Here is a 13,542-nt window from a genome sequence, read left to right as displayed (position 1 = left end):
ACCTTCTTGAAGGTCAAGATGAGGTAGGGGGAGACTGTATGAGACACAAGTGTATGTCTAGGCAGGTCACAGACAGTCAGTGAGGGTCTCATCCACTCAATCTTATGCTAGCACATTCTGGAAGAGAATGAGAATTTGGAGGACACTTAATACCACTTTCTCCTATCAGTCCAGTGATCAAATAGAGGTAGCCCTTTGGAGGGGGCTCAGCATGGTGCAGGGTGAAATCTGTTCTCATGGGGTTTGCATTCAACTAGTCCATGAAGATGCTCAGAGGGCTGGAGCACCTCTCCTAGGAAGACGGGCTGAGGGAGTTGGGGCTGTTCAGCCTGGAGAAGAGAAGGCTCCAGGGAGACTTTATAGCACCTTCCAGTACCTGAAGGGGCTGACAAGAAACCTGGAGAGGGGCTTTGTACAAGGACATGTAGTGATAGGACAAGGGGGAAGGGCTTTAACCTGAAAGAAGGCAAGTTAAAGTTAGATATAAGGAAGAAATTCTTCCCTGTGAGGGCGGTGAGGCGCTGGCAGAGGCTGCCCAGAGCAGCTGTGGGTGCCCCATCCCTGGCAGGGCTCAAGGCCAGGCTGGACGGGGCTGGGAGCAACCTGGGCTGGTGGGAGGTGTCCCTGCCCCTGGCAGGGGGCTGGAACTGGATGTCTTTAAGGTCCCTTCCAACCCAAACCATTCCATAGTACTATGATTCTATGAATCTATATGCCTTAATGCAAAAATAAATTTTACCTTTTCCCATTTTAGAGGAGGGTATAAATTGAGAATTGAGGAAGGTATAAAACAGAATGGATGAAATTATGCTAAAATCTTACAGCAGAGCTGTCTCATGCATAGCACTGTGCTTTCTGCTGTAGATTGTGTTACCTCAGCTTCAGAGGGAATTAACATTCTTCAGCTCTAGTTTTTAAATTGAGGAATCAAAGTTTATTAGCAGGTTATTACAACACAAAAGCAACATAGAGAACAAATGATTCCAGTGATTAGGAAGAAAAGTAAATTTAGCAACTCAAACACTTTCCTTTTCTCTGTCATTAAGTTCCAGGGTGGATCTTCAGCTCACATCAAACTATGGTGCTTCACTCTTCATAGCATTGAGTTAGCATTGGACATATGACCAGATACACTGAGGGGTAAATCTTCAACTGAGCTACATCTTCAAATGCTCCCTTTCCATTGCAGATGGGGAGCAAACGTCTGGTGGCAAGTGAAGATGTTCTCTCTCTTCAACTTAGATATGACTGTATGGTTTTCATCTGAAGTAGGGCAGGAAAAGGCAGTTTTATTCTAAGAGGATAATATTTGTTCCCGTTACCTCTTGTCCATCTGGACTCCAGTGCTTCCATTATGTGTGTCTGGACTTCAATTTATTAATACAATGACAGGAATGTAAAGCATGTAAGGTTGAACCTATATGTAGGACAGCTATCTAATCCAGGAGCCTACTAAAGAATTACAGACTTGCTGTTTGTTTGCTACACTTTTTGACAAAACACAGCTAGTCCATTTTGCTTCGTATTTATACTCCATTTTTATTTCCCAGTTCTTAGGCATTATCATTCAACTTTGGAGGATGTTATACAGTTTCCTTGACATAAATCTTTCTCTCCACCTTCCTGTCTGCTAAAGACAAAATCTTATTTTAATGAGTTAAATTCTAACATCAGTTAAACTGAGGAAAGAATCTGGCCCATAAAGTTTGACAAATGACAATCATTTTAAAAAGTAAAATGTACACATTGTGTCTAAACACAATTGACCTCATTCCCCTCAGCTGTCCTGATGTTCAGCTGCTTGGAAACTTTCCTCCAGGGAAAACCTTTATTAAATGATTTGTGCTTCTTTTACATTTTGTTCCAAATTATCTCACTCCCTCGTTTTATTTCTTCTTCGGGCTGGCTGCTTGCTACAGCTAATTTGGTTGTCCTTGCTGGGACTACCATAAATACTCTTTCCCAGTAGTACTTTGTAAGCTGAATTAGTCAAGTGATCTTGGCTATAACATTCAAGAAAACAGTCGATAAGATTAAAGACTGGAAGAACTTTATGGTTGGAAACACCGTTTTAAAGTCACCCATAAAGGTGCATGAACAAAAAGTGCTGACAAGGCCAAAACATTTCATAGATGCTAAAATTGTGACCTTCAGCATTGTATTAAAAGGGATAATTGTTCACTCACTTCTCTCCGTACGACAACTGTATTAAAACATTACATTCTCTTCAGGACTCTTTAACAAGGACCCTTCCACACAAATAGATGAAATACCAGATTAAAAACAAGGAGATAAAGCCTCACCTACAAATTGAAAGACAGAGCACTGAAGCCTGCATAAGCCCCCAAGTATGCTGGGTGCCCGTCCTTCTCTGACTGTGCAGTAGACCTCCCACCTGAGGTAAGTAGTACCAGTCACTCAAAGCAATAGAAAAGTTGTTTCTTCATCTCCGTCTTTGCTTTTCAGGCTCTTATTTCCCCTGACAGCACCTAGAGCTTTAAGCTGTCCAGGGCCATGGCTCTTGGGTGGAAGTCATAGTTGGGTAAGTCTGCTGCTGGCTTCAAGGTGGCACAGGTTCACCATTCCCCCCAGAACTGGTGGTGATCACCGTCACTGTGTCTGCACTGCTCCGGGCAGGCTGGGGCTAGAGCTGCCCTTACAATGCTCTCATGTCTTTCTCTCATGAGGTCCGAGCTTCTGCTTTTATTTTAAAGCTGTATGAACACTTCATTTCACTGGCATCTAATTCTGGGGTTGTGAAAGATGACAATAGGTCTGGAGTTATTTGTGACTGGGTGGAATCGATGAACAGGTTTCTGTCAAAAATTCCCTTTCTTTATTTTTCCAGACAAGCATCTGTGGGAACATTTCATTTCAGCATTTTCAAAAGCAAATGTTCTTCCTTTTCAGTTGCAAAATAATTGTTTTGAAGTCTGGATTTGGCAATACTTCATTTAAAAGGGTTAGGGAAATTTTTAACAATCCCCCGTCAGCCACACAAAATGTTTTGACTTGAAATCTCTCTCTTCAATTAATCAAAAAAAAAATATTATTTTTTCCCCATAAGTTAACCAGTATGCCCCCCCTCCCTTCATCTCCCCAAAACAAGAGTTTGCAGAATCAATTATTCCCACAGTTTTCTCAGACTTTTTGAGACGTAGTGGACAGAGCCACTTCCATGTCAATGTTGACTTTAAATAAATAATTTTTCTAACACTAAATTGAAAAGGTTGAGACTTTATTCTAATGAAAAAGGTGAACTGTTTTCATTTTTATATCTAGATTACAGTGAGAAAAGTATTAAAATATCAGTTCTTGTTGAATCAAAAGTCCATATTTGCTTAACTCTTTGTGCCACACAGAGGATAGATAGGTCTTTGTCTTTACAAAATCTTTCTGGCTGCTAAAAGGTAAGTCTATTCATGTTAGAATAAACCTGGAAAATTCTAGGGCACAAAAATGCATGGCACAGCGTAAACATGATCTGAGACACTTCAGGTACAAGCAACAATTCCACTTTTCTTGTAACAGATGACACTGCTTGAGGTTAGAACAAGAAGTACCTGTTGCCTGTGCTATAACATCTCCTGCAAATAGCTTCCTATTTGTGGCACTGATATAAAGTCTGTGTTTTATGGAGCTTACCCAACCAGCTTTTCTATGTCAGGTTATCACAGATACATTTTTTTTCTAATTCATTTTGAGATCAACTGCTGTTAAGAGGCTGTAGCAAGGGATGTAACTTGCTCCTTTCACTTTCATTCAGACAGTTTGAATAAACCCACATTTAAGCCTTTTATGGTTCCTCTTTCCATTATACTTATTTTATTTTATTTTTCTCTGTGGGGACTGAGCCACTTTATTCAGGTCATTTTCTGCAATATCATGGTAACCCATTAAAATGTCAAATAATTTATTGTCCGTTCAGTCCACTCGCCTGTCCTTTTCATCTAAAAAGCACAGTCATTTCTGTAAGCTCTCTGTTCCTCTGCATGTTCAAAGGCCTTCATGGATCTCCTCACCTTCTCATTAAATCTTGCTGAAGAACAGTTGCCTTGGAAACCAGGGAGCCGATCCAGCAAAGGGGCTGAGCATCTTCACCTTGCCTTGACTTTGGTGGGAGGTGAAGCCATTCAGCACTTCTGAAAGGACAGTTAGCACATGGCCAGCAGAGAAACCATTAGGTGCTAACTACTGTTTTGCTCTAGTTTCAGGATGATGAGGAATGATGCTGGTCCCTACACACCCTCCTATCTTCCACATGAAGAACAGAAGATAGAAAGAGGTTGAAACATCTGATGCTTTTCTGGCATCAGCTGTGAGCTCATTTGTAATTGCAAAGACTTTGGAAATGTGAATGCATTCTAAATATTATTCAAAAGAACAAACCTATTCTGAAAGTCTAAGGGGACCCAACTTTCTTTCCAGGTTATTTATAACATGCTAGTGCATTTGTAAGGGCCTACTAGAGTTGCTACAGACACGGAATAATAAACCAATTTGTATTAAGAAGAAAAGAAAACCATATAAACAGCACATCTTAGATGTTCTTTTGAGATAAGACACAGCATCCTTCCAAGGACTCAGCCGATATAAGCACCATGTCTTAGCATTTCCAAGGATTTGGAAACTTTCCAGTGAAGAAATGAAGTCTAGATTGCAGTGATAATCACAGCAAGAGATACGTATATAAACTATACCCTAAGAACAAAGCTGGCTCTACTATAGGTCACCTTGGTCTATCTGGTTCATTATCTCATGGCAGAGCCATGCGAATGCAACAGGTTTGCTTCCAGCTCAGCCCAGGATCAGGTTATCTGCTTTTATCACCAGCATGTGGTAGAGGCCTAAAGACCTCCTTACACGTTCTTCCCAGCTCACCTGGCTCCGTACAGAGCCATTTCTTGGATCTGCATCTTGATATAGGTAGCAGGAGCCTTGTTCAAGGTCCAGAAGACCTTCGCAGCTGAAGCATCATTGCACAAGCTCAGTGCAGGGACTTCGACCCAAAGCCATCTACACACATTCCTGGGGAGCTGAGTGTGCGTTAAGCAACCCTTCTTAGATGGGTAGGCATGACCATGAGAATGATTACTGAAATATTTCTGTTCTTAGGCTACCTGAGCCCATTCTGGACCAGGGAGAGATGCAGGTCATAGTGCTACCTGGCCAAGTCCAGGCACTAGCCCTGCAAAAGCTGCAGCGGCTAGCTACAGGACCATCTTTGGCAATGTGACAGTACTCTAGGAATGATAAGCCTGCCCACTGCTGTCTTTACTGGCTTTCTACAGGCAATTTTAAGGTATTTGCCTCAGATTAATAAAAACCCAAGGATTGCATGCCTTCCCCATTCAGTCACAGTTTAAAAGTAGGTGGGAGCTTGTGGCTGTTTTACAGACACCCCACCACTATCAGGATGTGTTAGGTGGCCTGATGACATTTATGGACTTTAGAGCACTTTCAAGGACACAGAGAAGCAAAAGAGCCTTCACAGCAGGAGCAGAGGATTTATCAAGCCTAAGCAAGCCCAGCAGAAGAGAGCTTTGCAGGATCACAGTCTAATGGAGATGATAAATTCCGCCTTGTTGTTAGTTGAAGATCTCAAATGCTTCATTGGAGCTTGCTCCAGGTCCTTACGTGCTGGTGATAAAAGGTGCATGTCATGGTGTATGGTGGTGTACATCTGCAAGGATGCTTCCTTTCTGGCTGAAGGTCATACTGGGCTTTTCTCCTTTTCAAACAGAATGGAGATTTTTACCCTCAAAACAAGGTTTGCTCCTGTAGGTTACAAATCTTTCTCTGGGCTGTCCCCACAAGGAATATCATCATCTTCTCATCATGACACAACACACAATGGTTTGACTCACTTTCCCTGATGGCAACCCAGAGTTGCATCCAGAATCCACGTTAATATTGATTATTAAGATAGAACCACCCAGAGTGGTGAGTTAACTTCTGCTAATCCCAAGTTGTTTCAGATATCGAATTCGGTCAAGGTATTTTGCAGAATGCCTCTAGGAATATTTTTTCACATTCCTTCTCTTGATATTTTTGGTGTTCATTATCAAATAAGTTTGTTTGTTTGTTTGTTTGTTTTCTTTATATTTGGTTGTGCTATGTATTAGAACAGAAAATAAATTCCTTAAGGTCAAAAGGTTTTATTTTGATTTTAGATGGAAAGGAATTTTTAAACTTGACAAGATGAGTACTGGAGAGAAGCCTGAACTCGAAATCCGTTTGAGAAGTAGACCTTTATTCTTTTACACAAGTCCATCTGAAAGCCTTTCTACCTAAAAGCAGTTTCTTACAAAACAGTGCACTACAAGCAGGCAGGACTTCCCACAGAAATATGCAAGGACAAAAAAGAAATTTGCCATACCACTTGATGCATTTCTTCAAAGTTTCGCGTTACTTTATTTCCATGTGTCAAACATGTTTTTAAAGAGAAATAGAAATGAATTGAAAATTATATTTTGGTCATGTCTAGAGGCACTAAATGACATTAGAGCTACTGGCTCATAGGTGCTGTAGAAACACCAAGGAAAGGTTTTCCCTGCCCTGAAATCTTTTCAACTGGGACACAAGTTAGCAAAAAGAATTCAATATCTTGGTTTCCCAAATTCACCCAAGGAATGAGAAATTACTCTCCCAGCATCAGCCAGAAGCATATGATGAAGACAGAAAAACAGAATTGAATGACATAATGTGAGATGAACAGGAACTCACAGAATGGTTATTATAGAGTTGTTGATGTGCGATAACTTGTTCCTGCACTAGGAAATCCATGGGGATCTGAACATCTCTGAGAGTGGGAAGGGAATTGGGCATGGATGTGACAGTGCTGATTGGCAGGAGAACACGGCACTGAAGTCATAGTCTGGGGGCATGAGCTACCCTGGGCTACCTACATCAAAGCTGTGTGCTTCTGAAAATCCAACCAGGAACCACAGGAAAAAACCTCAACTTCTTACTCGAGCTAAAATACACTATTCTCTGCCTTGCAGCACTAGCTGGTGCAAAACACCTCTCTCCTCTGCCCTTTCCCCCATCTATTTATATTGTCAAGTCTTCTTTCAGAGATTGTTCCTTGGAAGAAAGCAAAGAAGCATATCTGTGGGGCTGAAAGAATAGGTAGCAAAGAGTAGCTTTCTAGTACCACAGCAAGAAGAGAATAAAGTTGGGGCAGCCTCACCCAGAAGGAAGAATTTGCTGTTACTGTCCCAACACTGCAGCATTGACACCATACCTGCTGTTGACTTCACGCAACGACAGGGGACTTCCAGGGCCATTCTAGGCCTTAGGGGTCATGAATTGGAATTTCTTGCTCTGCTGTGCGCTGATTTCCTCTCTGATCTTGGGCAAGCTCAGATTCAGCCAAATGCCCAGTCTCACCTTGAAAATAAGGGTAAATGCATTTCTGAAGTGCAAAATGTTTGGACAGAAGTCTCTTGCTGATGGTGGGTGACACTGGGGAGGAGGCAGGTCAAGATCCCTGTGTTGCAGGGTTTTACACCTCCAAAAGAGACTTTTTGTACTGACAAATAATATGCTTCTAATTAAGGATGAGGCTGTAAAATCTCAAATCTGATAACACATTGTGCAGGAAGCTAGGAGACATCTGTTCGTATGAACACATCAATATTAAGGTGGATTCTGGATGCAAAATTCTCCCCACGCTGTTTGATAATGACACTGGCAGAAGAGATCTCCCACGTTAATATCTGGCAACAAATGTTTTGCAACAGAAGCATGTATTCCACAGAGGATTGTGTGAACATAAGATCTAATTTTCCCTGGCAAAGCATCCATCATGTGTGTGAACTTTTCATGGAAGATAATAATACCTCCCATCAATAAAATCAAGTTGTTGCGTGGAACAAGACCAGGTAGAGACACATACACCCTCACCTTCACAATTACATCTGTGGTCTCTGTTTGGGACTTACTAAATGGGAAGCATTTGGAGTGGGGTGAGGCCATCTAAGATGGCATCTCTTTGGTGCTTGTGTCCACAGAAACCTCTGTGGGCTGCCCAAGTGCTGTTGGCTTCATGCCATTCTTAATGAGGGAGGAACAGAAGTGGAGGCTGAGCAGCTGATGGCCAGAAGAATTACCTTGGACCTTAGGCAAGGGGAGGATGTGGAATCACGTCAGGCAAAGGGACATATTCATAACACAAGACAAAGGCAGAAACGGTCACCAGGGGAGGTGTTTGTGACACTTCATTTACTGGGAAGGCAGAGAGATGGTAGATGAAAGTCCCATCTCTGCTGCTGAAGGAGAGGTTTTTGGATGGAGGGGAGCTGTGTGTTGGAGGGCAAGGTCCTAGTGAACTTGTAAGGAGAGATGCCGGGTTAGGGCCCCATTATATGGCCTGATGCCCACCCTTGTGCAGCTCTGGTCAGGAGTGAGTGGAAGAGCATACCTTGGTTAAAATGTTGGTCCTTTCAGCATACAGGCACGGTTTACCCCCAGGCCCTTTTGCATTGTTTGAGGTTCTCAAAGCTAATCCTGAAGAGAAGTAGGATCATGCAAGACTGACTTTTCCAGAACAGCCCAGATGCTGTACTTACTCAGCAGTTTGTCTCCATCACTAGTCAAGCACAAATCCCTTGTAGTACTACATAGAGACAGCCTCCCCAAGTACTCGTTTTCCTCCAGTAACTTGCTGCTCAGAGTATTACAAGCCAGAGTCAGTGTCTACATTTAACTGCCCTCAATGCCTTTTTTTCCATAAGTTTTTCCTGTTGCTTTTTTGAACCCATGTAAAGTTATGTGTCCTCGTCCTCCTGCGACAAAGACTTGTGCAACTTGGGTACAAACTGTGAGCAGAGCTACACATTTCTGCTCTGCCAGGCTCCCACTGGCATCTGCTAGTTTAATTTGCTGAAAGCTCCAGCCTTCCAGAAGTTTGCGGGAAGCCAATAACACTGGCGATGCTCAGCAGCACCAGTGGGTGGCAATCTCTTACTGACACCTATCCTGCGCCCTAGGCAAGTTCATTTTGGGTGTTCATTTTGGGTTGGCTCCAAAGTGCACTTCTATGGGTACAGAGAGTCATTAGCTTTCCGTCAGGCGTATTTTTCCATTAACTTGGTTTTCTTCTATCAAATAGGAAAGCGGTTTCTGTTTTTGACACACAGATGTGTTGGTGTCAGTGCCCAGCCCCTAGAAATAGCTTTGTTGCTAACATCCAACACCAGACTTGCTGGTTTTACCAAGAACAGAAGAGGAAGTTTGATTAACCACACATATATAAATAAACCCCCAACTCACACTGAAGCAGAGCAGCACTCAGTGATTCAGGGCGATGCAGCTGACCTTGCATATAAGAAGCAGGAACGGTTGCTGATGTAAAAGACTTTTTACTTCTCCAGTACATGTGCTTTTAAAACGAAGATTGGAATAAACCCAAGCAGTGAGAGGGACTTGAAGTGCAGAGGGAATGTTTTTATGGAAATGGCTTTCCATAGAGGGCTGCCCTCCTCTGCAAGTCAACAGAAATCTAAAAGGATCTGTTGAAGGACTCACAGGTTTTGACATACAGCAAACTCCGATGTCCCTTTTGGATCCCTTCATTATCTCTAATAATTGTTTTGGCCATAACTTACCACAAAACCATTTGCTCAAGAGCTACCTTGCTAGAGATACGTAATTCCGTTGCAGCTCCCTTTATAACATACATGGTTCCTCCTAGGAAGGGATTCTGTGGATTTAGATTAAATTTTGGCTATTGTTGGTGAATTTTAGGGAAGTGTCTCCCAGTTGTAAGTTCAGGCAGCATTCAGCCTTGGTGCACAAGGAGGGAGGGTGTTAAAATGCGGGTTGCATGGAGGGAAACCGCTAGGACATGGTAGGACCTCCTCATACCTGCTAACTCATACTGCTTTATGTATCAGTGTGACATGTCTGTGGTGGGGCCAGCCCTGGCTGGTTTCCTGAGTGGAGCTGGACAAAAACACACAGTGAAATGTATTACTGGAACAGGGATGGGGAATTTGCTTTTCCACAGGACATTTAAACAGACCTGCATGCAGCACACCTCATTGCATGGTGCCTTATGGGGCTGCTTGTGTTTGCTCAGCCTCCCCAGTGGTCCTGATCTACAGGAGAGTTAGGAAAGGTGCAAGCAGGGAGCAGATTGCTGTTGCTTCTCCTAAAGCCTCAAGAGAAGGAGCAAATGCTCCATGGAGAGCCACAGACTACTGTGCCTGAAGCCAACTCTGCCTTCCAGAGCAAGGGGCACTCAGCTCTCCGGCATTCCTGATCCCAGCTTTGACACCAGATCATTATATGACCTTGAGCCTCATGTATTTTAGATCTTTAATACATTAGCGGAATGACAAGAAGAGAGCTATCAGCAGAAGAGGAAGCAAGAGTGCAGTAAAATGAAATGATGCAGCAAGATGTGTCTTCAGAGGAAAAAAACCAACCATCTCTGAGGTTACCTTAGAGCAGGAAAACCTGTGTCAGAGTTAAATATTTGCACTTCTAGCCATCAGAGTTACACTGGGGGCAACTTGGTGGATAGACTATGCAAATAAGGATCAAATTACTTGCACATCTGCTTCAGACTTGTTTTCTCAGCCTTTTACAACAGCAACTGTAAGTGTATTACAGTTGACACCCAAATGGGTTTAGGTACCTAGTTCCCATGCCACAGTCTGAGAAAAATATATCAAAGCACAGGACTAACAAGGAGCAGGGTACTTCACAGCAGTTAAAGGAAGAATGCAAATGTAATGCAACTACTCTTCTCTGTTCATTGGGAAAGGGCCACCAAACCAAAGGTTCAGATCCACGTAGGACTCAGCGTACTTGGGGAGCTCCCATGCCCTGGCTAATTTGTGGTTACAGCCTGTCTGCCTGCTTCAAGTCTGTGGAAAATATGTGGTAACTTGATCTAGTATGCACTGCTACTATTAGGCAAAATTAAGTGATATTGCCCAATGGTTTTGGTTCTTTAAGAGTTCACGGGCAGTTGTCATGGCTAAGCTGTTCCACAGCAACTTGTTAAACTAGTACCTTGCTTGCAGCTCTGATGACAAGGTGGTAGAGCAAGAAATGAGCTGAATGCAAAGTGAGGAGGGACATGGTAATTAGAAGTGAGGAATTAAACCCTTAGGGCTTGGTTATAGGAACATTTGTAAGCGACTTTACTCATTTGTCACATCCCATCAGAACACCAGCAGAGCAGCTCAGTGGGTGCAAGAACAGCTGGACCCCAAATTCCTCCCAGGCCCATCTGTGTCTATGGTTTGCATGAGCTTAAGAGTGCTATAAAAGCACTTTCTTTTGGGACCGAATGAGCTTTATTGCTGGGAATAGTGTAGCATCATGTAATGAAGGGGAGCTGCGTACAGGTAGTACAGAGAGGGGTGCAGCACCCCACCAGGCATGACAGACAGAACAGATTCCATCTGAATTTTCTTTGTTTCTGTGTTCAGAGCAGAAGCCCAGCTAAGATGCTCCAAATCACCCTCTGAAGACTCCCACAGGATTTGTATGGATCCTACAGAGAAAATCTTTCCAACTGAGGCACCCAGCTGAGTTGATAAAGCAAAGTCTTATTATTTTTGAGGCTTTAAGCACACTCATGGTGTGTTTGAAATCATCCTCAAAGCAATGCACACTGCCAAAACTTTTTGATTTTGTTGAACCAGCTTTTCCTACTCCAGAACCATACCGCAGAAAACATCTCAGCTGGCTTCCCCCAGGTATCATGACCAGGCTTGTGAACGATGACTAGCTTTGAGTTTGTTAATTTAATTTGCATTTACGTAGCTTTTCCCAATTCCTTATCTTTTTCAAGGACAAAAACAGAGAGGCTCAACTGTAGAGTTCAAACTCAGCTGTTTTGTTATCAATGCCAGTGCTTGTTGGACTGAAATGGCCAATTCAAAAGAAAAAAAAAAAACCCTGAGTTGGGCTAAGAAAACTCAAGAGATTGACAAAATAATGACATCAGTTTAAAAAGGAGGAAAATGTTTCAGCCCATCTGTATTTGCCATCTGGTTTCACCCATGCCACATTTTACAGTGCTGCTTTGCCACCCCGAAGTCAGATATATCTTTTTCACCTGAAATCTGAGTCTCACTGTCACAGCACTCTCTAAACTAGCCGGCTGCAACAAGGTCTTTTACCATCACACACCATCATACTCTTCATGCCAGTCCCTCTGCTGCCTTCTCCTAGTCCCTCCTCATCCAGAGCATGTGTTCTCTCTCTTCTCTTTGCTTCTTCCTCCTCTCTCTTCACTGGCTGCCCAACCCCTTACCAGAACAGTCACACCTGCACCTTATCTATATCAGCCAACCTGCTGCCCCTGAAGCCAGCCCACAGCTGTATATTATCAATGCTAATTAACCCAGCTTCATTCCTCTACAATTCCCCCTTTTTTTCTTTTTTCTTTTAACATTTCATACCTTATGCTTTTAACAATCATCACAACCTTCTACAAACAAATTTTTCATATAGTCTTCTATATTTCATCTACATCTCACAATTTCAGGGGTACTTGAAAACCACCCCAGACAACTAGACCCTCAACACTACCATGAAATTTCATTGTGTCAAGGTGAAAAATAGCTATGTGGGATAATCAACTTGGAGAAAATCATCAGAAGTTGTTTTTTAAAAGAATGATGAGCTGCTTCCCTCATTAGCAAAACCTCATCACTTTTGTTTGTGGATTGCTTCCCTCATTTTGCTTTTGAATTGTTTTCATCAGCTTTTTGGTACATGGATAGATCTTAGTACTGATACAGCCATAAAAGCAATTGCTAGAACAATATCAGATACTTCTTATGGTCTGTGATATTATATTGTATTATCGTGTCATACGAACGAAGCAATGGATTAGTTGAAGGTGCATTTCCACTGTCAGTTAACAACAGTGGCTCCAAAGACCACACCTGCCCATTGACCCTACTGTAAAGCCTCTGCTCTTGCCATAAGGTAATTTCTGTCCATGTTCTATAGCTCTCTGGAGGGACAGAGACAAAGTGGACCTTCTTGCCCATGTTGCCTGGAAAGTTTGAGCCAGCATGTTACAGCCTTTCCATCCATCTGCCAGTCTCCCTGGCTCTGTATTCGAGACAAAGCTAGGGGAAGGCTAATGGGTTTGGCCTGCCTAAGCCCCTTTTCAAACCTGTCTCCATCTTGCATTAAATATAATCATAGACCTGAACTATCACATCCAAGGACATCAGATCCACAACTCACTGAGCTCAGCAGGAGTCTTTGCATTAACACCACTGAGATTTGCAGGGCTAAGCCCCCGCAAAGAGAAGAGCAGAACTGACTCTGTTTTTTTTCCTGAAACTAACAGAAATAACCAGAAATGTTTCCTTCTGTGGTAACCCTTGCCAGCTTTGTTGTTTTCTCACTTTTTTTTTTTTTTTTTTCCTGAATGAGGCAAGAGTGGATGTTTTTCTATTAGTAAAAAGTTTCCTTGGAAAACAAGCTGCCCACTGTCACACCACGAGCCCACGTGAGCACGGCTGGGATCTCTAGCTAGTCGCATCACATGTAAAATTCATG

At 42.7% G+C, this 13,542-nt stretch overlaps 1 long non-coding RNA gene across 1 annotated transcript; it reads right to left on the bottom strand.

The window, feature by feature from the left end:
* Positions 1–911: 911 nt before the first annotated feature.
* On the bottom strand, positions 912–12,307 carry LOC130150616 (uncharacterized). Its single transcript, XR_008822297.1, has 2 exons — positions 12,154–12,307; positions 912–4,142 (listed from the first exon to the last, which is right to left on the bottom strand). It is a non-coding gene; the product is annotated as an uncharacterized LOC130150616 (long non-coding RNA).
* Positions 12,308–13,542: the final 1,235 nt, after the last annotated feature.

The sequence above is a fragment of the Falco biarmicus genome, chromosome 5 (genome assembly GCF_023638135.1).
Source record: "Falco biarmicus isolate bFalBia1 chromosome 5, bFalBia1.pri, whole genome shotgun sequence".
NCBI classification, from domain to species: Eukaryota; Metazoa; Chordata; class Aves; order Falconiformes; family Falconidae; genus Falco; species Falco biarmicus.
Note: the sequence above shows the minus strand (reverse complement) of the source record. Positions and strands in the feature narration are given on the sequence as shown.